Genomic DNA, 16620 nt, shown 5'->3' on the forward strand with positions numbered 1-16620 from the left:
ATGAACAGAACAGAAAAATGATACATGAGAAGTTCAATAAAGAGAGAGAAATCATAACAACCAAAGAGAAATTAAGGAGCTGAAGAATATAGTGAATGAAAAGAAAAATACCAAGAGAGTGTCAACATTAGACTTGATCAAGTAGAAGAAAGAATCTTTGAACCTGAAGACAAGTCATGTAAGATTATGCAGTTATCAGAGAAAAAAGACAAAGGAATGGAAAAAAAGTGGAGAAAACCTATGGGATTTATGGGCCACCATCTAGAGAGCTAATATTCACATTATGGGAGCCCCTGAAGGAGAGGAGAGAAAGAGAAGCAGAAAGTTTATTTAAAGAAATAATGGCTGAAAACTTCCCAAATCTGGGGAGAGATATGGGTAGTACACACATGAAGTTCAAAGATCCCCAGACAGTTTCAACCCAAGGAAGACTTCACTGAGAGAGATAATAATCAAACTATCAAATATCAAAGAGAGAATTTTGAAAGCAGCAGGAGAAAAGAGACTCATCACATACAAGGGAATCCCCATAAGGCTATCAGCAGAAAACTTTCAGGCTAGGACAGAATGGGATGATATATTCAAAGTACTGAAAGAAAAAATAAACTGCCAACCAAGAAAATTTTACGCAGCAAAGCTTTCATGAAGAAAAAAAGGAGAGATAAAGACATTCCCAGATCAAAAAAAAGCTGGGGGAGTTTATCACCACTAGACCTGCCTTACAAGAAATGTTTAAAAAAATATATGCTAAATTACACTAATCAGCAACATGACAACATAAAAAAATATAAAACTCACTTTTCCTATATAGTCAAATTCTGAATACTCTGATACTGTAAATGTGCTGTATAAATCACATATAAATCTAGTATAAAAGTTAAAAGAAAAAAGTATTAAAAATAGCTATAGCTATAATAATTTGTTAATGGATATACAAATTAAAAATGTATATTGTGACATCAAAAACATAAAACGTAAGAGGTCAAGAAAAGTGCAGTTTTTGTATGTGATCAAAGTTAAGTTATCAACTTAAAATAGACTATTACAAGATGTTTTATGTAAGCCTCATGATAACCACAAAGCAAAAACTTATAGTAAATACACAAAAATTAAAGAGAAAGAAATGAAAGCATACCACTACAGAAAATCACAAAGGAAGCCAGAAAGAGTGGAAGAATGGAATTACAAAACAGCCAGAAAACAATTAAGAAAATGGCAATGGTAAGTCCATACCTGTAAATAATTACTTAAAATGTAAATGATTAAATTCTCCAGTCAAATGACATAGACTGTCTGACAGGATACAACTATACACTGCCCACAAGAGACTCGCTTCAGCTTGAAGGACACACACATACTGAAAGTAAACATATGGAGAAAGATTTCATACAAATGGAAACCAAAAGAGTTCCGAGACAGCTATATTTATGTAGGATAAAATAGACTTTAAGTGAAAAAATGTCACAGTTGTTCATAATATTGTCTTATAATCTTTTTTCTTTCTGTAGGGTTGATAGTACAGTAGTCCCCCCACCCTTATCCATGGGGTGGACTCCCAGTTGATGCCAGAAATCATGAATAGTACTGAACTCAATATACTATGTTTTTTTCCTATGCGTACCTACCTATGATAAAGTTTAACTTATAAAATCAGGCATAGTAAGAGATTAATTAACAATAATAATGAAATAGAACAATTATAACAATCTACAGTGATAAAAGTTAACATAAATCTTAGCAACCTCAGCATACAATTTTTTTTCTTTCCTTATTAAGTTGAGAACTTTCACCTTTTCACTTAAAGAAAGCACTTTGTGGCTTCTCTTTGGCATATCTGAATTACCAGCATTACTATTCTTCCACTTTGCGGCCATTATTAAGTAAAATAAGGGTTACTTGAACACAAGCCGTACACTATCAGGACAGTCAATCTCATAACAGACATGGCTACTAAGTGACTAATGGGCAGGTAGTCTATACAGTGTGGGTTTGCTAGACAAAGGGATGATTCACGTCCTGGGCAGGACAAAGCAAAATGACGCAAGATTTAATCATGCTTCTCAAAACAGCATGCAATTTAAAACTTATGAATTATTTCTGAAATTTCCATTTAATATTTTTGAACTGGAGTTGACCATGGGTAACTGAAACTACAGAAAGCAAAATCATGGATAAGAGGAGACCACTGTAATGTCCTCTCTATCATCCCTGATTTTAGTAACTTGAGCTTTCTCTCCTTTTTTTTCTTAGCAAGTCTAGCTAAATGTTTGTCATTAGTGTTGATCTTTTCCGTGAACCAACTTTGGATTTTTAAAGTTTTCTCTATTGTTTTCTATTTTCTAAATAATGGATTTCAATATTTTTTTTTCCTTTTTCTCCAAAAATCCCCCCTGTACATAGTTGTATATTTTAGTTATGGGTCTTTCTAGTTGTGGCATGTGGGATGCCACCTCAACATGGCCTGATGAGCAGTGCCATGTCTGCACCTAGGATCCAAACCAGTGAAACCCTGGGCCCCTGAAGTGGAGCGTGTGAACTCAACCACTCGGCCATGGGGCCAGCCCTGAATTTCAATTTTAGTCTTTGCTATTTCCTTTTCTTCTGTTTGCATTGGGTTTAGATTGTTACTCTTTTTCCAGTGTTTTAAGGTGGAAGATTAGTTTATTGAATTGAGATCTTTCTTTTTGATATAGGCATTTACAGCTATAAATTTTGCTCCAAGCACTGTTTTAGCTACATTCCATAGTTTTTGTATTTTGCATCTTCATTTTCAATAATCTAAAAGTATTTTTTAATTTCCTTTGTGACCTCTTCTTTGATTGGTTATCTAGGAGTATGTTGTTTAATGTCCACATATTTGTGAATTTTCCAAAGTTCCTTCTGTTCTTGATTTCTAATTGCATTTTATTATGGTCAGAAAACATACTTTGGTTTATTTCAGTCCTTTTAATTTTATTGAAGCTTGTTTTATGCCCTAGCATATGAGGAAGAACATTCCATTCCAAGAACATTGAGAAAAATGTGTATTCAACTTTTGTTGAGTTAAGTGTTCTACAGATGTCTGTTTGGTCTAGTTAACTACATTTGAAGTCTTCTATTTTCTTGTTGTTCTGCCTAGTTATTCTAGCCATTAATAAAAGTGGGGTATTAAAATCCTCAGCCATTATTATTGAATTGTTGATTTCTCCTATCAATTCTGTTATCAATTTTAGGTTTTATTTATTTGGGGACTCTATTGTTAGGTGCATGTATGTTTACAATTGTTTTATCTTCCTGATTGATTGGCCTTTAATAAAATTTTAATATATATAAAATGTCTCTCTTTATGTCTAGTAACATTTTTTGTTTTAAAGTATAGCTTTCTAATATTGGTATAACCACCCCAGCTTTCTTATGGTTACTGTTTGTATTTTTCCATCCTTTTACTTTCAACCAAATTGCATCTTTGAATCTAAAGTGTGTTTCCTGTAGACAGCATTAAAGTTGGATCTTGTTTCTTTATCCAGGCTGCCAATCTCTGCCTTTTGACTGTATTGTTTAATCTATTTGCATTTAATGTTATTATTGATATGGTTGGAATTATGTCTGATATTTTACTTTTTATTTTGTATATATATCTTGTCATTTTTCTTCCACCGTTCCTCATTTACTGCTTTCCTTTGCATTAAGCAAACATAACTCTTAATTCTTTTAATGAATGTATGTAACTTTTAATTCATTTTATAATATTTTTATTTATTTTGTTATTTTACATATGTTGAGCTTACCGTATATGTATATCAAGTTGTCAGAATGTACTTCAGATTTATATTAACTTAATTCCAGTGAGATATATAAATGATATTTCTGTTTACCTCTTTTCCCTCTCCCTCTTTTAATACCTCTATATATGCTATAAAATTTGCAATACATTCTTATAATTATTAATTTATGTAACCTTATGTCTTTTAAAAGCTGACAATAAAGGAATGAAAACATCAATTTCTAGTGTTTGTTGTATTAACCTTCTTTTTTGCCATTTCTGGTTCTCTTCATGTTCCTGTAGATTTGAGTTGTTCTTTATTGTCATTCCTTACTCCAATATAGCTTTGCTCCCAGTCACCTCTTTTGTGCTGGTATTGTCAAATATATTACGTTTCTATATGTTAAAGAATCAACAATTCAAATATGTGTGTATTCTTTTATACAGTTGATTTAAATTAAATGGAGAAAAGGAATTAAATATGTATTTATACTGTTTTTCACAATTACATAATTATCTTTACTGGTGTCCTTTGTTTCTTTGGGTAGATTTGAGTTGCCCTATGGGGTCACTTGCTCCAGATCTGAAAAACTTCTTTTAGGATTTCTTATAAGGTGGATCTGCTAGCAATGAATTTTATAAATTTTTGTGCATCTTGGAATGTCTTTATTCATCCTCCTTTTTGAAATATGGTTTTAGTGGATATAAGATCCTTGCTTGATGGTTTTCTTTTGAATAGATCATGCCATTGCCTTTTGGTCTCCATTGTTTGTAATGAGCAGTCAGCTATTAATCTTATTGGAGTCCCCAAAAACACGAATCTTGCTGCTTTTAAGAGCTTGTCTTTGCCTTTAACACTGTGATGTGTCTGAATGTGGCCCTCTTTGGGTTTGTACTACTTGCAGTTAGTTGGATTTGTAGATTAATGTTTTTCATCAAATTTTGAGTTTTCAGCCATTATTTCTTTGAACACTTTTTCGGTTCCTTTCTATCTTTCCTCTACTTCTTGTGCTCCCATTACACATATGCTGCTTTGATTAATGGTATTCCACTTTCTCTGAAGCTCTATACATTTTTTATTCCCTTTCTCCCTTTTGTTCACATTGCATAATCTCTATCACTCTTCAGATTGCCTTCAAATTCAATGATCCTTTATTCTGCCTACTCAAATCTACTGTTTAGCCCATTTAGTGAAATTTTCATTTTAGTGAATATATTTTTCAAGTTCAGAATTTCCATTTGGTTCTCATTTATAATCTGTGTCTCTTAATTGGTATTCTTTATTTGATGAAACATTGTTATTATACCTTCCCTTACCTCTTTAAGCATTGTTTACTTTAGTTGTAGGAACATATTTATAAGATGCTTCTTTGAAGTCTTTCTTAAGTTTGAAATCAATACTCTCTCAAAGGTGATTTCTGTTGCTTAATTTTTCTTGTGTATGGTTTATATTTTCCTTTTTCTTTGCAAATCTTTCATTTATTTTTTGAAAACTGGTCATTTTAGACACATCATTGTAGCAACAGAGGATATTGACACTTGCCTCCCCTCAACTCCCACATTCTTTGTTGGGCTTGTTGTTGCTTTGTTAATGTTTGCTTTTTTATTTGTTTAGTGACTTTGCTGAACTACTAAAGGAAATCTATTTCCCTGCAGTGTACAATTTCTGATGCTGCTCCTCAGAGAGTGCAGCCTTGGGCATATGCAGTTACTGTGGAATGGTAGCAGTTTTAACAGGGCTTTCTTTGATTTTCTCTTTCCCTGTCATTATGTTAAGCTGTCTGCCTACTTAGGTGTCACATCCAACTGTTAGCCTCCATTAATTGCTGGCTGATTGTTCTATTTTTTCAATAATGCCCTTGGGCATAAATTGTTACCTAGTCTAATCTAAATCTTTGAGGCCACTTGTTAAGGTTATTCTGGCCACACGAGGGCTCTTTTTAGCTGTCTCTTTCCAGTTCTCTCTGATAAATTTCTAGCTTTCCTGCTCTGGAGGTGGGGACTAGGTCAGTGGCCACTTCTCCCCGAGTGACATTTCTGCTTTATAAACAAGGCACTGGGTTGGTGCAGCAGCCTCTGGTCTTCTGGGCTTGCCTCTCTTGGTGTGAACCTCTGGCTTATGAGCTGAAGTGAGTGCAATTGGGGACCCAGTATTCTTGGCCTGCCAGGCCTGGGGTATAGTTTCTGCCCTATGAGTAGGGGTTAGGTGGAGGACGAGATCCCTAGCTCCTTCATTCCTAGTTCTTGCTTTGAATAGAGCCTCTACAACACTGAGCTGATGGCATGCCCCTCCCACAGAGATACCATAGCAGCTAATGGGCAAGGGAGCCCTATGTTCTTGGCTGCACTTATGAAGAGTGGAGCTTCCATTTTGCTGAGCTAGAGTAAGGAAAGAAAGAGTGAGTCATAGCTCAAATGTCACTGACTTTCACTGTTCTTACCAAGATTTACTCCATTTTCTTAAACAAATGCTTCTGCCTTTGGTACAGGTGCTTAGAGTGATTTCCAGAGATTTAAAATGATTAGATTTATTTTCTAATTTTTACCAGTTAAATTATTTCACTGGGGTGAGGAACCACAGAAGTCCTATGCCACTATTTTGGAAATTGTCTCCCAATATCATACAATTTCAAATCAAGAGTTTCAAAATTAATGAAGCATATTCAGTGCTCTCAATAAAAAACATATATATGCAAGAGTAGTTTTGGAGGATTGTATTAGTTATCTATTGGTACATTAAAAATCACAACAAAACTTAGTATTTTATAACAGTGTTCATTCTCTCATGAATCTGCAATTTGACAGGGCTCCACAGGGACTCAGCTTTGCATTATTCCTTATCAGTTGGGTTACTCAAAGGTTGGAACTTGGAATAGTCCAAAAGCTCACTCATTCATATTTCTGATGGATGAAGTTGGGTATCTCTCTATGTCTTTATGTGGCCTGTCCATGCATGCTTAGTACGATTCAGGGTAGCTGACCTTTTAAATGTCACCTAAGGGCTTCCAAGACATATGTCTTTGAGAGAGTAAGGTGGGCGCTCTATGACCTTTTATGACCTAGTCTTGGAAGTCATACAATATCATTTATGCTATAATCAGAGTCCCACCAGATTCAATAGGAGGAAACAGAGACAACATTTCTCATGAAAGGAGTGTTAGCAATACAGTTGAAGAAGAATGCATGGAATGAGATGTATTGGTGTGGCTATTTTTGGAAAATACCACCTGCAACAGGGATGAAAGCTAAAATGTTGCTATTTATTGTTACAAAATACAAAATTTTAAAATAGTTTAAAATATAATTTAGTCTTTACCTCATTTTTAAATTCTACTTTGTTTATGTTTTATAATGTATGTAATTCAGTAAAATGTGCATGTAGTGTATAAATGAGCCATCATACATTGGGATTGTGTCCAAACTGTTTTTAATTATAGGTTGTATAATCAAAAAATGTGGAAAGTTCTAGTATGGGAATTCAAAATCAAGTTGAACTATTTCCTCAACATTACATCAATATATGTATTTTGATAAAATTATTTTGTGATAGCTTCCAAATAAGTATAAAACACAAACCATTAGAACAGAATTTTAATAATAATTAGCATCTGCTAAGCACATCCTATGTGTCAGGCATAGGTCTATGAATTTTACATATACTACATATACATACATAAATGTCTACATTTAATCCTCACAATAACTATACAAACTAAGAATTTACTATCCCTGTTTTGCAGATGAGGAAACCGAAGCTCAGGGCAGATAAGTCACCCAGCTTCTACAGGAGAGCTGAACTCCAGAGCTCATACTCTTAGCTACCAAACAGAGAGAGGAGGCTCTTAAAAGTAACATATTGTAGTGTGTGTTTTTGGAGAAGTCTGTTTAGGTCCCAAAGCAGTGGTGTGCTTGGAAATGTTTAACAAACAGCTCTCCAAAAAGAAAATGTAGGCAAGTATATACGAACATATGTTTATTATAACTTTTACTGATTCAAAGGAAATGACACACAATTTATGAATAATAATAAAAGATATATATCTTTATCTTAATTCCATACACCTATAACTTTAGTGTGACTTGCTATTTCTTGCAAAATCTAATGTAATACTTCTATTGCTAAAAAAGGGTAACAAAATCAGATGATAAATAGATTACTTTCTAATTCAGCAAAGAAATTACTCATATGGACAAAAAAATGTGGTTTCAACATGAACATTGGTTGATAATTGGTTTGTGTTAGTGAGTCAGATGAAAGTAAAACAATGAAGATGTATGTCAATGAAAATAAAGTGAAGGAAACTAGCAACTTTTAAGAGACTACTGATATTTGGCAGAGGCATAAGTATATTAAATACTGTAGGTTCCTAGGATACGCTCCCAGACATTGGAAAAACCCCTTTAATGTTTTTTATTGTGGTAAAGTAAAATATATATAGCATAAAATTTATCATTATAACCAGTTGTAAGTGTACAATTCAGCAGCATTAAGTATATTCACCTTGTAGTGTAACGATTACCACTATTCATCTTCAGAATTTTTTCATCATCCCAAGGTGAAACTCTGTACTCTATTAAATGATAACACCCCATTCCTCCCTCTCTCAGCCCCTGGTAATCACAATTCTGCTTTATTTCTCTATGAATTTGCCTATTCTAGGTACCTCACATAAGTGAAATTATGCAATAGTTGTCCTTTTGTGTCTGGCTTATCTCACTTAGCAAGATGTGTTCAGGGTTCATCCATGTTGTAACATGTGTCAGAATTACATTCTTTTTAAAGGCTATATAATATTCCTTTCTATGTATGTAACACATTTTCTTCATCATTTATCCAGCAATGGATATTTGGGTTGTTTCCACTTTTTGGCTATTGTGAATAATGTGCTATAAACATTGGTGTATAAATATGTGTTTGAGTCACTGCTTTCACTTTTTGAGGGCATGCACCCAAAAGTTGAACTGCTAGATCATATGGTAATTCTATGCTTAATATTTTGGAGGAACCACCTTACTGTTTTTCACAGTGTCATCCTTTAATTTTTATTTATTTGTTTTAGTTTTCTCTCACTTTGTGTTCTGCCATTATCCTGGGAAACTTTAGGTTTCTAACATTTCCTTTGCTTCCACTCATGATCTGATTACATTTTATATCTCATTCATCAATGTCTCAAACTCTTACAATTCTCTCTGTGACTACAAACTTGGATTCTAACACGTATTCTATGGCTTAGTTTGATTTACCAAGCACAGTACTGACAGAACAATAATTGAATAATAACTTTATCTGGTAATATTAAACAAATACCATTATGATAACTTATTGAAATTGTTATATAAAAACAAATTTATAGCTTGCAAACAAGTAACAAAAATTTCTTCTAGGAGACAGACTATGAGCCAGCAGGAAACACAACTCACAGTACAGACAAATGGCAAATTAGTGCTATGTGATGTGTACACTTCACTAGTAGAAAATGCAAAGTTTCAAAGGAAGTTAAAAAAAGGTGGAGCAATTTACTCTTCCTTGAAAACCTGAGAGGTAACATTTAAGTTTTGCCTTAATAGAGCTTCAGTGTGTCAATGCAAATAATCCATAGTCAATCTATAAATCAAAATTGGGATAAATTTATTATGAGACATATTTGAGGACTATAACCCAGGCTTTCCTTCCCAAAGGAAGGAAGGGCACCACAGAAGTGGGGTGTTCAGAGTGGTTATGTACCATCTTGGAACAAAGAGCATACATCTCATATGACAGGAATATCTCTTTTACTACTGTCACAGGATGGTTAGCTGGCACAGCAGGTCAGTGGTCAGCAGGTCACTTGTCACAAGGTGTGCACAACTGGTCAGTAACTAATCCTTAGGTGCCAGGAAAAGATGCTTGTCCTTAAAGAAATGCCAATATAGGAAGAAGTTACATCCCTATCTTTAAAGGTGTCATTCTTGTCTTTGAGACATAGTTAAATGTTTAAAGCAGTTGTACAATGCATGTTCAACATGCCACATCAAGCCCTTTTGGGAAAACAAGGTCAGGCTGAATTAGTTTTAAACTAAATGGCTTCCCCATACACTCTAATATATCCTGTTATTTTTCATTTATTTATCAAGTGACAGTTCATAATTGAAGAAAGGGGATAAGAGCAATCCATGTCAACAGAACAAAGCCACAGAGGCTGGAATTAGCCCATGATGTGGGTAGTTCAGGGAAGGCTGGGCACTAATACATAACTGTGGAGTACAATTAAGTAGGGGCGGGGGGACGAAGATGGCACCAGGAGATGAGGCTGAAAATAGATTGGGCCTAGATCATAAATGATTTTGCTCTTTAACTTACTACTGATGAACAGTCACAGCACTTGGTAACTAGAGGAGTGATACTAAACTCTGCATTTAGAAAGCCCACTTCAGTGATCATACAGAGACAGAACTGAAGGGATTTAAAACTGGGGAATAATAGACCATAGGAAACAATATAATAGACATTCCGTATTCTGGTGTTGAGAATGACACTGAAGGGATATCTTTTGTATTTTCATTCCAATCTCATTGCTGTAAACTTCTTATCCTGAAGACCAATAGAGAAAATTCCATGCAGCAAAAAATATCTGTTTAGATTGAGGTATCAACTTTTATTAAATGACATTTTAGCAAAAGTTTTAGAGTGGTATTAGGTATTTCTGGTATTAGGAAGGAGGGGAATCACCATTTAGAATTTGCTTGGCTTTTACTCACTTTTCCTGTGTTTGGAGTTTCCCCCTGAAGAGTGAAGTACAAGTTACTGACCTAGGGTGTCTCCAGACTCTTCTGTTTTATCGCCTTTATGCTGAGGCGAGAACACCTTAGTATGATATTTTTTATATTCACAATATATTGTTTGTAGGATCTTTTTTTAAAATCAAAACCAAAGGCAGTGTCTATTGGCAAGCATTGGTAAAGGCAAAGTTCAAACAGCTCTCCTAGCTATAGTAGATTGATCATGTTAAAAACAATAATTCACAGCAGACTGTAAATCAATGCAGACATTTCCTTAATATATTTTGGGGGATGGAATTTCCTTTCTTTCTTTTTTTTTTTTTTTGAGGAAGTTTGGCCCTGAGTTAACATCTGCTGCCAATCCTCCTCTTTTTGCTGAGGAAGACTGGCCCTGAGCTAACATCTGTGCCCATCTTCCTCTACTTCATATGTGAGACGCCTACCACAGCATGGCATGCCAAGCAGCACCATGTCCGCACCCAGAATCCAAACCGGCGAATCCCGGGCCTCTGAAGCGGAACAAGTGCACTTTAACCATTGGGCCACTGGGCCGACCCCATGGGATGGAATTTCTAATAGGGTATACTTCTTGACTGAAATCTGAAAATACATGCTGCTTTTAATGTTATCAATGGCATGAATTATAAGTAGAGATAAGTAGTGATGAACACAGTCTTTCTTAGGGCAAATCTTTTCCCTTTTTTTGCTTCTGAAAATCAAAATAGCCTCATACTATAATCCTGTCGGTAGTCACTGAGGAGAGTTACAGAGAGTATCATTAGTACTATTAGTTGCAACTTGAGATAAGTAAAATATGCGTAAATCCTCTCAAGTGGAAAAATATTCTCTGTGTGTCTTTCATTTTCAGTATTAAAAACAAAGTTTTGGGCATCAAGTACTACATTTGTTGTTTAGTTCCCTTTTGCACTCAGAAGATTCAAAGAGAACTTGACATTAGCATTCTAATCACCTTCTTTCAATAAGAGCTGACACACAATCTACTTTGAATGGGCCTAAATGTCAATCACTGGGACAGAGACCACAAAGGGAGAAAACAATGAGCTGCATTTCCAACATGTTGAGCTTTAGATTCCTGTAGGGCATTCAAGTGAAGATGCACTTTATACAGTTGAATAAGTGGCTCTAAGGGTCAGAGAAAATTCTGGATTGGAAATGCAAATGTGACTGGAAAATGCACCTAAAAATTAATGTGTATCCTCCATCTTTACACAAATACATTACGTTTTTTCAAATGTACCTGAGAGTCTCCTCTCTCTATCACTCACTCACCATCACGTGCCCAAGAAGTGAGTCTACTAAGTAAAAATAGAAACAAAACGTTCTTCCTGGGGTGCATACTTGGAGGAGAAAGTTTCTTCTTTGTGTCAAAGATTAGATCAAAGCCTAAGGTGAAAAATAAAAAACAAAAAAGAGGGGGCAGAGACTATGAGGATTATGGGAGGAAGAAATGGAAATACCTCATTCTTCAATGTTGGAGGTTGATCAAGAACATTTCTTAGAAGTGCACACAAGAGAACTCAGTGCTGAGTTATCATTCTTCTGGCCGTCTCTGGAGGACTATCAGCAACCCATTCAACACCCATTGTGCATCTCATCTAGAGTTACTCTGGTTCGTGTTTGGTAGGCAGAACAACCTCCTCTCCTGTAAACAAGCACAGACCAAGAGTACGGCTCTTAGTCCCAAATAGAAGATGGGGCTCCTGGACTACTTGGGAGGTGATAGAGTTAAGTCCACGCCCCTGGCCGGCCAAAAGATGAATAAATGGAATTATTTTGTCACTGTCTAACGTGCATTTATGCCTACTATATTTGAGAACTTATCTTATTGTTAAACTCAGAATATCAGTTTTGGATTGTGGTGCAACATAGTAGCAGCATTAGATGAAACCAAGTTTATCTCTTTCAAGAATTACAAAAGGTCTGAGAGTTTATTCTACTTTCAAGCTAGTAAATTAGCCAGCCATAGTTTCATGGATGCTGGCAGAAGACATGAGACTCCTGGGTCAGAGACAAAGAACTTCATTACTCAGGGCACAGCAGACAGCATGAGCTTCATGTTTCATCAGTGCCTCTTGCTCCATAGGGTAATGAGGGGGCAACCAAGTGGATGTTGTTCTTGCCATGGATTTTATTGATGCAAATATTCCATAACAAATCTGTAAATCAAAATTGGAGTGAGTTTATTGTGAGCCAGATTTGAGAACTAGCCTTCCTTGGAAGGAAGGGCACCAAGGAAGTGAGGTGTATAGACTTGTTACATACAATGAAAGAGCATGTATCACATATGATTGGAATGTTCCTTTTACAACAGTCATGAGATTGCCTAGCTAGCACAAGTGATTCACACAGCAGGTAGCAGGTGTGCTGTCTTGATGGACACAGCAGGTTGCAGGTCTCTTGTCTCAAGCTGGGTGGTCACAGGGTGGGCACAGCAATCAATTTATAGCCTGGGGAGAGATGCTTATCCTTAAGGAAATGCCAGTGTGGGGGAAGTTGCATCCTTATCTTAAGGACATTTGTTCTTGTCTCTGGGACATAGCAGATGCTTAAAGCAGATACACAATGCATGCTTAACAGCCATATCAGGCCCTTTTGGAAAAACAAGGTCAGGCCGAATTAGTTTTATGCCAAATGGCTTCCTCATATACTCCAATATTCCTATTGCTTGCCATTTGTTTGTCATTTTTCCCCTTTTGATCCATAATCTTTTGATAGAAAGCATTGATTATCAAAATACTGTCCCTGGCACCAGGGTGGTTGCTGCCTGCCCTGAGTCCATCATGTCCCTTGGTGCTAGGCTTTTATCTCATTTATTTTCCCAGTGGTCCATGTTTGGGATAAATAGTCAGACAAGCACAGAAGTATATATTAACAGGGGAAGGATTTCATAGGTTATATAATTTTCAATTAATTTTAGATTGTTGCACAAACATTGTACATGTGCTTTTCTATGACTCTTTATGTTTACATTGTTCACACTTATAGAACAAGTATGGTAACAATGATAATAATTCAACATATTTGAAAACACTAGTTTAAAATGAGTTCTTAGGCATAGTCCTTATCAGAAAAGAAAATTCATCCAGGGTCATAAGATCAGTCAACCATCTCAAGTCACTAAGCAAACATTACTCTAACTTGTATGCCAATCTTAGAACAGTCACTAAAGAAAACAGCAATTAGTTTGAATATTAGAACTAGTACAAGAATTCCAAGAAGTAATGCAAGTAGGAATTTCAATCTGGATCAAAAAAGGAAACTGATACTGGAAGGGAGCCAAACAAATAAATCAAGACGGTATAGGATCACTTAAGGCATTCACCTGCTTTTTTCTTTTCATTTGCTTTAGCAGAGATGACACATTGGAAGATTCATCATGTATAAAAGCACAGCATTCAGTTTGAGTGATTGCATATGTACCACATTGGGATGCAGTTAAAATATCTAAAGCCATTCTATTTTGAAGGACAGCCTTTTTCATTAAAGACATTTTAGTATTTAATAAGGCTAGTCCTGCTTGAATATCATTAATGGCTTGCTGAGTAAATTTAGTCAGGGCTTCCATATGTGATAATGACATCTTCTAGCCCCAAAGAAGGAACACATATAGCTGCTTGGTGGCCATACCAGTGGAACACTGAATGAGCCCATCTGGCCTTAAAGAGAGGAAGATTGGCAATAGGTGTTAGCTCAGTTCAAATCCTTTCCTGCTTCCAAGGGAAATTCAGGGTGCAGTGTTTTAGCCATCCAGGCAGAAGCCAAGGCCAGAGATTTGTTCCACATAACCACTGAGTTCCATTAGGAACCACCTGATAAATGGCTGGCCTTCAAAACCAGTCTGTTCCAAATCAATAACTTTAAGTATGATACTATTTTAAAACCTTAAATGGAACAATTATAAAACAGGGATACAGTTTAAGCATAACAAAGGTTCAAATGAGGGGATATAAGGTTGGGAACAGGCCTGGTCCAGAGTATTGGGACAGCTGTCTACCACAGATGCTGTCTTCTTCTCATCCCGGTATGATACTTTACAACAGGGCTACAAAGACTCTTTTATTTGATGCCGCTTCTGATAAATAAATTCTCCAGGTTATAGTCCTGTGATCGTTAAGGTCTGGGAGCTGTCTGTGAAAAGAATCAGCTACCAGCCTTTCATTTCTTTTAAGCATCTCAATGAGACCCTGACAACAATGTAATATATCTCTCTTAGGCAAAGTTCGTTCACATATTTCCTCATCTAATTGCCTAGGCTGTCTTATTATTTCAAAAGGGGACAGCTGATGTTTACCAAGAGTGTAGATCTAAGATTAAGGAACACTAACAGAAGAGCTCTTGGCTATGACAGAGTGAATGCTTCTGAAAGCTTTGCCAATTGAGTTTTGATTATGCCATTAGTTCTTTCCACCCATCCTGAGTTTTGGGGATGGTAAGTGCAGTGGAAATGCTGCATTATTGGCCAAAAGTTACAAATAGATTTAATTATTTGTTCAGTGAGATGAGTTCCCTGGTCACTGTGTAACTCAGTAAGTATTCCTCAAACAGGAATTATCCTTTTCGATAACAGTTTATCTAAAGCCATCGCTCTTCTGAAGGAAAGGCCTCAACCCAATGTGAGGATATACAGATCACTACAAGATATATTTATCCTTGAAATAGCAGCATTTGGACAAAGGCCAATTGCCATACCTCAAAGGGTCCCATAGGAAGGGGAAAATGGCCTTGCAATTCTTTTTCCTAGATTATATTTTGGGCATTTAGCACAATGAGTATAGGCTTTATGAGCCACTGTGGGAGAAAGTTTCCAAAAGTATTATTTTTCCCCTTTTGTTGCCACCTTTATGTCTTTTATTCCATGGCAATTTCTTGAGCCTATAGAAGGAAATCCTTTACTAGGTTAGCTGAGTTAATAGAAAGTAGCAGGCATTCTTGAGGCTGGACAGCTTATCCAGCTTGATAACATCCTTTCTTATAATTTAATTAAGACCTGTCTGTAAACCAATTAAATAATAGAATGCAGTTGTGGTCTTTTCCTCTTGTGATGTTGGAAGCACCGTAGAAGGATTAAAATAATGAATAATATTTACCTACACAATATAACCTAAAAAGTTTTATCATGATTTACTTGAAAATGCTTCCCATGCAATTTAGCATACCAAACAAGCCTAATTAGTATCTTCCCCTTTATAGGAAGGGAGAACAAATTTCTTTAGAAGTCCCAGAGGCCCTCTGAAAGTTCTCAAGGAAGAAAGTCAAAATAAAGACTTCATTTAGGATATGAATAATGGAAAGCTTGTCAAAAATATCAACAGATTTTAAAACACTTTTTCAAACAAGATTAAGGGGTTGCTGATCTTGTCACCATGAAACAAGGGTTGCTGTGAAACAATGCTTAGTTATCCATTTAACCAAAGTGACAACAGAAAGAGTCAAGGCAAACAGAGAGTTAAAACAGCCAAAAAATCTTAATAGAGAGACCTCAGTCTTTTTGAACATAGGAAATTATTTTAACAAAACAGATCTTCTGTCTTTTAGGTAGATCTACTCAAAGAAAGAAAAACCTTTTAGAAGCTCTTTATCAAGAGCAGACTGAGAGTTTAAGAAAATTATCCCTTTTAAAAGAGAAAGCCAAATTCTTCAGGTTTTTCTTTTTATTGCAGTAACATTGGTTTATAACATTATATAAATGTCAGGTGTACATGATTATATTTCATTTTCTGTGTAGATTACATCATGTTCACCACCCAAAGACTAATTACAATCCATCACCACACAAGTGCCTAATGACCCCTTTCGCCCTCCTCCCTCCCCGCTTCCCCTCTGGTAACCACCAATCCAATCTCTGTTTCTCTGTGTTTGCTTGTTGTTGTTTTTATCTTCTATTTATGAGTGAGATCATATGGTATTTGACTTTCTCGCTCTGACTTATTTCACTTAGCATAATACCCTCAAGATCCATCCAGGTTGTCACAAATGGCTGGATTTCATCATTTCTTATAGCTGAGTAGTATTCCATTGTGTACATATACCACATCTTTATCCATTTGACCCTTGATAGGCATCTAGGTTTCTTCCAAGTCTTGCCTATTGTGAATAAT

Source organism: Equus caballus, chromosome 4 (genome assembly GCF_041296265.1).
Source record: "Equus caballus isolate H_3958 breed thoroughbred chromosome 4, TB-T2T, whole genome shotgun sequence".
NCBI classification, from domain to species: Eukaryota; Metazoa; Chordata; class Mammalia; order Perissodactyla; family Equidae; genus Equus; species Equus caballus.